At 46.1% G+C, this 9,243-nt stretch overlaps 1 pseudogene; it reads right to left on the bottom strand.

The window, feature by feature from the left end:
• Positions 1 to 5,907: 5,907 nt before the first annotated feature.
• On the bottom strand, positions 5,908 to 8,168 carry LOC104848890 (annotated as a pseudogene).
• Positions 8,169 to 9,243: the final 1,075 nt, after the last annotated feature.

The raw sequence follows: 9,243 nt of genomic DNA, 5'->3' as shown, positions 1-9,243 counted from the left end.
GGGGATAGCCCCTCACATTAAGAGACTGATGGACTTTGGGATTTTAACTCCCCGAAAGTCTCCACGGAACACCCCATCCTACCAGTACAGAAACCAGGGAAGTCAGATCACAGGCTGGTTTAGGATTTGAGAGAAGTTAACCAGCGAGTGGTAACTCTGTGTCCTACTGTCTCCAACCCATACACCCTCATTAGCTTCCTGACTCCTGAGTACCAAGTGTATACTGTGCCAGATTTAAAAGATGCTTTTTTCAGTGTGCCCCTTGCTCCAGCTAGCCAGCCTATCTTCACTTTTGAGTGGACTGATCTAGTTTCCAGCAAGTCCTGCCAGCGTACCTGAACCCAGCTGCCTCAAGAATTCAAAAATGCACCCATCCTGTTTGGTGAGAGACTCCAGAAGGACATGGTAAGTTTTTTATTCCACCCTAATTTCACCCTGCTTCAATATGTGGATGCTTTGTCATCAGCTGCTACTAGCTATTCAGAATGCCTGCAAGGAACACAAGAGCTTCTTCAGCTAACTAGAGGAGTTGGGCTACCACGTCTCAGCTAAGAATGCACAACTCTGTGCCCCGAAAGTACACCTGGGGTATAAAACCTCAGAAAGAGAAAGAGCCTTATCCCAGGCCAGGAACAGGGCCATCCTCCCGATACCCACACCAACTCCCAAGCAACAGGCATGGGAATTCCTAGGTGCTGCTAGGTAATATCACCTATGGTTACCCAGATTTGCTGAGATAGAGCAGCCCCTCCATTCTGCCATAGGAGGAAAGGAACCCCTAGAATGGGGAATAGATGAAGGCGAAGCCTTCCAGAATCTGAAAAGAGCACCCAATGTTACTAAGCATTTTCATCTTTTCATCCATGATAGAAGAGGGATTGCTAAGGGAGTTCTAATACAGTCCTTGTGATCCCGGAAGTGCCCTGTGGCCTATTGCTCTAAAAGATTAGATCCTGTTGCCTCAGGATGGCCTTTGTATCTTTGGGTGGTAGCTGCCACAGCTTTATTGGTCAAGGAGGCTGATAATTTGACTCTCAGACAGACCCTAGTCCTAACTGCCTCTCATTCAGCAGAGACTGCTCAGGGAAGGGGGGCCACTAACAAATGGATGTCAAATGCTCACCTCACTCAGTATCAAATCCTCTTACTTGACCAGCCTCAGGTAGTCTTCTCAGCAGGACATGTTCTCAATCTGGCTACACTGATGCCAGATGATGACCCTGCAGTCCCGGGGGGGGTGATCTGACTTAATAGACACTCTTTTGGCTGAGGCAGATACCACCCTTTTCACAGATGGAAGCAGCATAGTGGTAAGCAGGATAGGAGGGCAGGAGCTGCAGTAACTACAGTTGATCAAGTCATTTGAGCCCAGCCTCTGCCCAAGGGAACCTTGGCCCAAAAGGCAGAACTTATTAACTTGGCCCAGGCCTTGAGATGGGGAGTGGAAAAGAAGATAAATGTGTACACTGACAGGAGGTATGCCTTGCTACTCTACGTGTCCACGTGAGCATCTACAAAGAGAGAGAGCTTCTGACAGCTTCAGGAAAGACTGTCAAAAGCAAAAAAGAGGTATTGTCGCTCCAGAGATGGTATGGCTTCCCAAGAAGGTGGTCATCATTCATGTTTAGGGTTACCAGAAGGACAATAGACCCGAGGCTAAGGGAAATCAACTTGCAGACCGTGCAGCCAGAGAGGCAACCCTGAGGCCATCTGAGCCCTTAGACATCCTGCCTACCATGAGTCCTCCTCCCCCTTTGCTTCCCACTAGCCCAGCTTACAATGAAGAGAAAGCTAAAGAAGTAAGCTAGCTGCAAGCAAAGAAAGGTCCCCAAGGCTGGCGGAAATGTGCAGATGGTTGCAACTACTTCTCCCAGGCATTAGGATGACAGCTCATCCAGAAGGTGCATTTGGTCACACACCTGGGGGCTCCAAGATTGCTGAGCATTGAGCTCCAAGATACTGTGTTTCAAAGCTCCAAAAGCTGGCCTGACAGGCCTCTCTTAGGTGTTCAACCTGTGTATGAGCAAATCCCCTCCAGGGCCCATCAGAACCCCTTGGGGTCAGATTCTGGGGTAGAAATCTGGGAGAACACTGGGAAGTGGATTTCAGAGATCAAGCTACCAGAAGGTGGCTATTGCTACCTTTTGGTTTTCACAGATAGCTTCTCAGGTTAAGCAGAAGTCTATGCTATTCAGTGGGAGACTGTCACTGTGGTGCCAAAGAAACTTCTTTGGGAATTAATTCCCAGGTTCGGACTACTGGTGTCCATTGGACCTGATAATAGCCTCTCCTTTGTCACCTCTATAAATCAGTCAGTAGGGCACTGGGTATAAATTGGAAACTCCACTGTGCCTACCGATCACAAAGCTCAGGACAAGTGGAATGGATGGATTGGACCCTAAAATCCACTCTGACTCTGTTGATGTTGGAAGCTGGTGAAGTGTGGGTCAGCCTGCTGCCTTCGGCTGTCCTTGGAGTCAGGCGCACCCCTTATAAAGCAGGTTTTACTCCTTCTGAAATTATGTTTGGAAGACCCCCTCCCTAAGGTTAAAAGTGAGGAACTCGAAAAATTTTCTAACCAGTCCCTGTTAAAGTATCTCCAGTCTCTCCGACAGGTACAGAAAACTGTACACTCCCAGGTGTAAGCTGTTCAGCCCCAGCTCTACACCATGCCACCACCCATGCCAGCCTGGGGTACTGTCTTCGTCAAGGCCCTTCAGAGTGAAGGACTGACTCCAGCTGGAAGGGAGCCTACAAGGTTGTCCTCACGACACCCTCGGCTCTCAAGGTTGACAGAATCTCAATGTGGGTTCACCATTCCAACATCAAATGGGTGAAACAGTGGGCTGCTGAGGTTGGACCTGGTCCTTTAAAATAAAGCTAGTCTGATCATGATCGTGACGCTTGTCCTTACTGTCTTTGGGCTGATGAGGCTGAACTCTGGGGAAATGAGAAGAGTTGTACTCCTTACTCCTCACCTCCTTTAGCTGAGAAGTTCTATGTAACGCCACTTTTGGTACCATCTGTCCCTGGAAACCTCTCAGGTTGCCCAAGGTCAATCTCTGTAAATCAGTTAGAAGAGGTTGGGGAAGCTACTACTATCAGTTCACAAACCTGGGAAGCCATGACTTTTATGTTCATACAGGGTTCAATCTACTTGGACAGCAGGGTTGTGGGTCCCCAGCTGATTTCTACTGCCCTAATGGGCTGTGTAAAGATCGCCTCCTCTAGTGGGGGACCAAATGTCACTAATATCATAGTTTGGAAACATGGGGGCTGAGTCACAATTCTGATACAAAGGCCCCAGGACTCTAAATGGGCTGCAGGATGGAACTGGGGATTCCACTTCTGGCTCCCTGGAGGACTAATTCCTGACCAGGGAAAATCATTACCTTTCAAACTCAGTTGCTAAGCTGAGCACCGAGATAGCCAGTAGGACCCTTAATGAAGGCAAAGACCCCTCATCCTGTTTGAGCCTCATCCTGTTTTCCGTCCTTTGGAGCATCTGCTCTTAGCTACCAATAAAGCAGACCCTTCCCCCACACACACTCCACACACACATGTACTGCCTCCCTCCTTATTTTCCATGCTGGGAGCCATCCACACTATGTTAAGCCTGAATCAACCAGACCTGGCTCAGGACTGTTGGCTCTGTCTAAAAGCAAAGCCTCATTATATGAGTGTGGGAGCCTTGGGCCCAATCAAAACCTTAAGTAATGCCTTAGTGTGCACTTCAGCAAAGTCCCCCTTCACAGTTGGCACAGTTTATGGAAATACAACATGTCTGGCAACTTCTTGTGATATGAGTAACTCCCCTTTCCATGCTGTGGGTAGCTAAACAGTGACTCTGGAGACCTTGAAGGCTTATTTTGCCCCTAATGGCACTTAGCTAGCTTGTACCTTGGGACTCACTAGGTGTGTCAGAACTCCTGAGGGAGATACTAGACCTGAAGTCTTATGTATCCAGGTACGAGTTCTCCCTGAAGTTTATGTGTACAGAGGACTGCAGGGATGGGATTTCACAGCACCTCAAGACCTAAAGGAGAACTTGGACTCTCAGCTTGAACAGCACAGGTAGACACCAACCTAGGAAGCCTTCAATACGCCATTGAGACCCTTCACTCCCAAGCCGTCACTAGCTGAGATGGTTCTCCAGAATCGGAAGAGGCCTGACCTAGCGCTCTTGTCACAAGGAGGGTTGCGTATTGCTCTAGAGGAGGCACATTGCTTCTATGCTAACAAGTCTGATGTCATCCATGATACCCTCCAAAAGGTCAAGGAAAATCTGGTTAGACGTCAGGAGAAGGAAAGTAAAAGCTCATGGTATCATAGCCTGTTCAATTGGAGCCTTTGGGTAAGTACCCTCATTACTGGACTGGCTGCTCCCTTCATCCTGCTTTTTCTCAGGCTCTTAGTTGGCCCTTGTATTCTTAATTGGATAATCTACTTTGTAAAACTTTGCATAGCCTCTGTTAAACTGATGGATATGAAATCCTCCTACAATCCCCTGTATCACCCCCAGTCCAATCAAGAGGCTTTCATTGCGTCCATGCTTTGACATCATGCTTAGAGGAGGTGTGAATGTGATAGCCAGCCCGACTCCATCTTGCGCCTCAACACCATTTTGTACCTGTGCTTTGTGTTTGTGCTTGGACGAAGCACCCAAAACCCCCACATCCTGCTTGGCAGTAAACTTGCTGCAGTTGCAGGATGTTTTGTAGCTCACCTAGTGTGTGTGAAACTCCCTTGTGCCACCTCCATTAACCTGGCATGTTTCTGCTTCTGTAAGATTCCACTGCTCTCCCCTAAGCCCACCCAACTGAAAGCATGATTTCAAGGGAGAAATCAAACTGCTTCCCATTGCTGAGGAAAATGTCTGAGCACTAGCCTCTCCTCAGCCAGCAGCTATCATAAATAATATACATAATAAACAGGCTCAAATCTGTCACAGAGTGTGGTGCATCTCTTGTTCATCCGTAACAATCAGAGAGGGGCTCTGAGACTGAATACTAGTGGCTATGGAAGAAGAAAAATAAGAACCAAGATAAGTCATGTAAAGGTACAAGATCCCGACGATGAATGTAACTTTACTGTATACGTAAAATGTACCAATAAAACTAATAAAGGCAAAAAATAAAATAAATTAAAAAAGAGGGAAAGGCACCACGGGGACACAGGAGATACAGCCCTGCCCTCAGCCCACAACCAGAAGCCAGGGTAAACTTGTGTTCTAGTAGTACTCCTGGTGTGGAGTGTGGTGACTAGCAAGGAAGACGGACTAAGACAGGCCTGGCCCTCATGAGCCCTGAAGCTTGAGATGTCCTGGGCTGCCCACCTGCCTTCCACACCCTGTGGCCCCAGGAGATTAGTGTTGTGCTGTAGCCAATATGGCTTCCAGAGAGGGCTTCTGAACAGAGTTTGGGTCACAAGGCAGGCTCTTTCTGAGAGGAACTGGGGGGATAGTCCCTTCCATTTCAGAGGGGAAGTACAAGTACAAGTGCCGTGCATTCTTCAGTGTGACACTGACTCCTTCAAGGTCCAGTCCCAAAGTTCTCCATGGTCCCAATGATGGAAGATGTGAATTCACCTGAGAAGTCTAAATCTGTGTTCTTCTGAGTGATATTTAAAATGCCAGTATTGCAACAAGTGTTTCCATGCACTGACTTTTAAAGTGATGTAACAATTTGAATATTAAAATAGTAAACACTGCAATGCTAAATGTCTCTCAACCACGAATGTCCTCATTTGGTCTCACATTGGTGTTTTGATCCAGTGTCTACACATAAGGGTCTATTTCCATGCTTTTATACATAATGACACTTTGTGTTGTAACCTGCATATTTTTTATCTTCCCCTTACCCCCCTCCACCCGTCCCTATTTACAAAAAAAATGCTGTTACCATTTTTTTCCTTTTCTCTTCCCTTTTTATGGTCCTTAGATGAGTCAGGGAGACATAGGGGTACAGGACCTTGTGGCTGAGGAGGTGTGCCTGGTCGGACTCTGAGAAGGCCTAACAGACCTGCAGGACCATGAGAACAGTCTCCATCAGGCATTCAGTGGTGATCGTCCCGGTGATGCTCTTCTTCCTCCTTTCTTCTCCAGTCCGTGTCCTCTTCACAGCACCTCATTTCCATCCTCCAGTGTTCCTCTTCTTCCCTTCTTCACCAATATTCCTTCTGCATTTGTTTCTCATTTTTTCTTCTTGAATATTTCTTGCTCACTTTATTTCTCTTCCACTTCCAAATCTGGATTTACCTTTTCTTTTTATATTTAAGTCTATGTCTTCATCCTTTTAAGTGCATTTCCTTAGCATTGGGACCATTAAAGCTACACTCACATAATTTACAACAGAATCGGATTACTTTTCCTCCACCATTCCATACTTCCTCCACATAATCATGACATCTGCACATCTCTGCAAAGAGATGCAGGTGTGACTGGTTCTGACACTGAGTCTGGCTTTACTTCTGGGAAGCAGAAGTGACAGGAGTGATTTTTACAAATTCAGGTCCTCTTCAGTCTTCTGTTTTATTTCCTGTTGACTGTAGTTTATTGCCACTGACAAAGTTCATTTTGGGTGTAGATGTTTTCTTGGCAGCCATATTGGTAGGCACTGCTGATACTTTAGTGTTGGATGCGCTATTAAGAGATGAGTTTCCACTGGGAATATAGCTCAGCAGTTCTGCGGCCTTCCTTGCAAGCCCAGGGACCCTAGTTCGATCCCCAGTACCCCCCCAAAAAAAATAAAAGATGAGTTTTATGTAGTTGTAAGATCTTTCATAGAAGAAGTTGCAATTTGATGAAGTGTTCACACAGTACAATTGCTTGCTGCAATGCTTGAAGGAAAGGTGACGTCGACTTTGAAACAGAAAGCTACTGAAGGAGTAGCTTGACTAACAATGTTTGGTTCTGTTGAAGGAATAAGTTTACTGAGTTTTGTGTGTAATTTAACCACTTTCTGATGCTTGGCACCACGAATGTGGAGAGCACATGCATCTGCTCCTGTACAAGACATCACAGAGCTCACAACGTAATTGATTTTGAGTCCCACAAGCAGAGATATTGCTGCTGCTGGTGTTTCATGAGGCTTTCAATGTGGCTTCTTTTTTCTTATGTTTTTGTCCTTCTAAGTGTTCTTTGTAAGTCTGTAGTCCAGTGCAGCTGATCTTACAAACGTCACAATGATGAATCTGGGGTGGTTTGGGAGGCTGTTTTAGTTTCAGTTGTTTATTTTGGAATGGTGCTGTTTTAAGAAAAGTGGTGCCTGTCCAGGCAGCTATTGCAGCCGCAGCTGCTGCTTGCTTCTGTTGCTGTTGTTGTTGGTAACAGGAAGATGCAGCTGAGCACACTGCTGCTTCATAACCTGAATAAAATGTACCAGAATAAGTAACTGCTGTGGTACTGTAAGTAGCACTCTGAGTATAGGATGGCATCACAGTAGTCAAAGCTACTACGGGCTGTACAGTGGAGGACACAGGATAAAAGGAGAATGTAGCGATAGCCACGCTTGGTGTGGCTGGTTTTATGGCTGTCACTTGTTGAGTTTGCTGGGCTTGAGTATACTGAGTTGCAGTATACGCGGCTATAACCTGCTTTGGGAACCGTCTGGTAGTAGATTTCTGCAACTGAAGGCCGAGGCTGGTCAGTGGCAGCTACGGCAGCAGCAGTCGCTGTTGGCTGTTGGTAATACTGCTTACTGTCATAAGCTACAGCAGGAGCTGTGGCTCTTACATATGTGTACGAGTCTTGGTAGTTTTGCGTAGTTGCCAGGGGTGGTGGTGGTGGTGTTTCTTGTTGCCTCTGGGCATAACCGTAGTCAGTTGCTGAATGTGCAGTGGTGTAGCCTCCACAAGCAGCAGCTGTTGCAGCAGCTTCAACTGCTACTGGAATGGGCCTGGCAATTGCAACTGTGGCGGCTGCTGGTGCATAGGCAGCAGTAACCATGTGGGCAGCTACTGGAGCCTGATGGACAGTGTAGCTAGCAACTGTAGTTGGATGAGACCGGTGACACCCAAAGCTGGCTGCTGCCTATACTGGGCCACAGCCACTGCTATCGCCACCTCACTGTGGGTGAATCCAAAGTAGATGCCCGTCTTGCCATTTTCGCATCTTCCCCCAGCCAAATGGGCCCATAGGTGAAAGAAACTAAAGGGCCTATGGGAATCATGGGCTCGGCTGCTGCTGCTTCTGAACTCTGAACTCTCACCCACTGCCTCCCTCCTATACCCCACTCCTCCTCAGCAGAGAAACTCCCTTCCTATTTTTAAGAGCTCTCTCTTTCCATGGTCACTGACAACCATCCTGTCTTCTATATTTGATATTCTGTCTTCAGTTTAGATTGTTCAGGTTGTTAATCATCAGACTTTTCCATCTCATTTTCCCCAGAATTTGCCTTTGGTAAGCTGGAAGACTGTGTTTTATTTATGTCTTTTCGTTTCTATTTTTCTTGTTGGTGCACTTCTTAGTTTAATTCCTGGCTTTGTACTTCAATATTACTTATTGTAGATATCTTTATTGCTTGTATTTAGAACCCTTAAGGAATGATTGCTTCTCAGAGGCATCTTCCAGATATACCTGGTTTTTAAGATTTGAGTCTCTCATGACTCTGGGGAAATCTCATTTTCATTACATCAGGAAGGATAACTGATTAGATCAATCACAGCACTAGCCCAAGTGATACAATCAGCAACAACAGTAGAATCAAACACAGCTTAGAAAATAACAACTTGTGGTAGTTATTAATCTATTACCTTTAACCATGTGGAATGAAATGAATCAAAGACTAGTTACAAATATGTTTATAATGAATTAACCAATCAATGTAGTAACTTTACCATTCAGGATGGGGGCTTAGAAAGAGCAAAGTCCTCTTACTATCTTACTGTTATTCACTTCTGCTCTAGCTCAGGGCAATGGCGTTTAAGATTCCCTGTGCCTCCAAGGTGTAGATGATGAATAGGAATAGCCAGGAAGCCAGAGAAGGGGCAGTTGGGTTGGGTTAGGTTGCTGGAAGCACCCTCAGGGCTCTGGTCCTTACCAGTCCACTGGTGGTAGGGAGGCATCTGGGTGGGGGAAAAATCCCATCCTCACTGGTTTGCTGTATATTTTTTATGCAACTACTTTAAATTTTAGGACATCTTGAATTGCTCTGTTTTTACACATTAGAGAAGTACTATGGAGATATGTTACATTGCTGGTGTGAGGCAGCATGACAGCAGAAATGATCATGCTTTAAAGAAATG

This window comes from Fukomys damarensis, unplaced genomic scaffold (genome assembly GCF_012274545.1).
Source record: "Fukomys damarensis isolate Sample0158 unplaced genomic scaffold, DMR_v1.0_HiC HiC_scaffold_1, whole genome shotgun sequence".
Lineage (NCBI taxonomy): Eukaryota > Metazoa > Chordata > Mammalia > Rodentia > Bathyergidae > Fukomys > Fukomys damarensis.
This window is presented reverse-complemented; position numbering and strand designations above follow the sequence as displayed.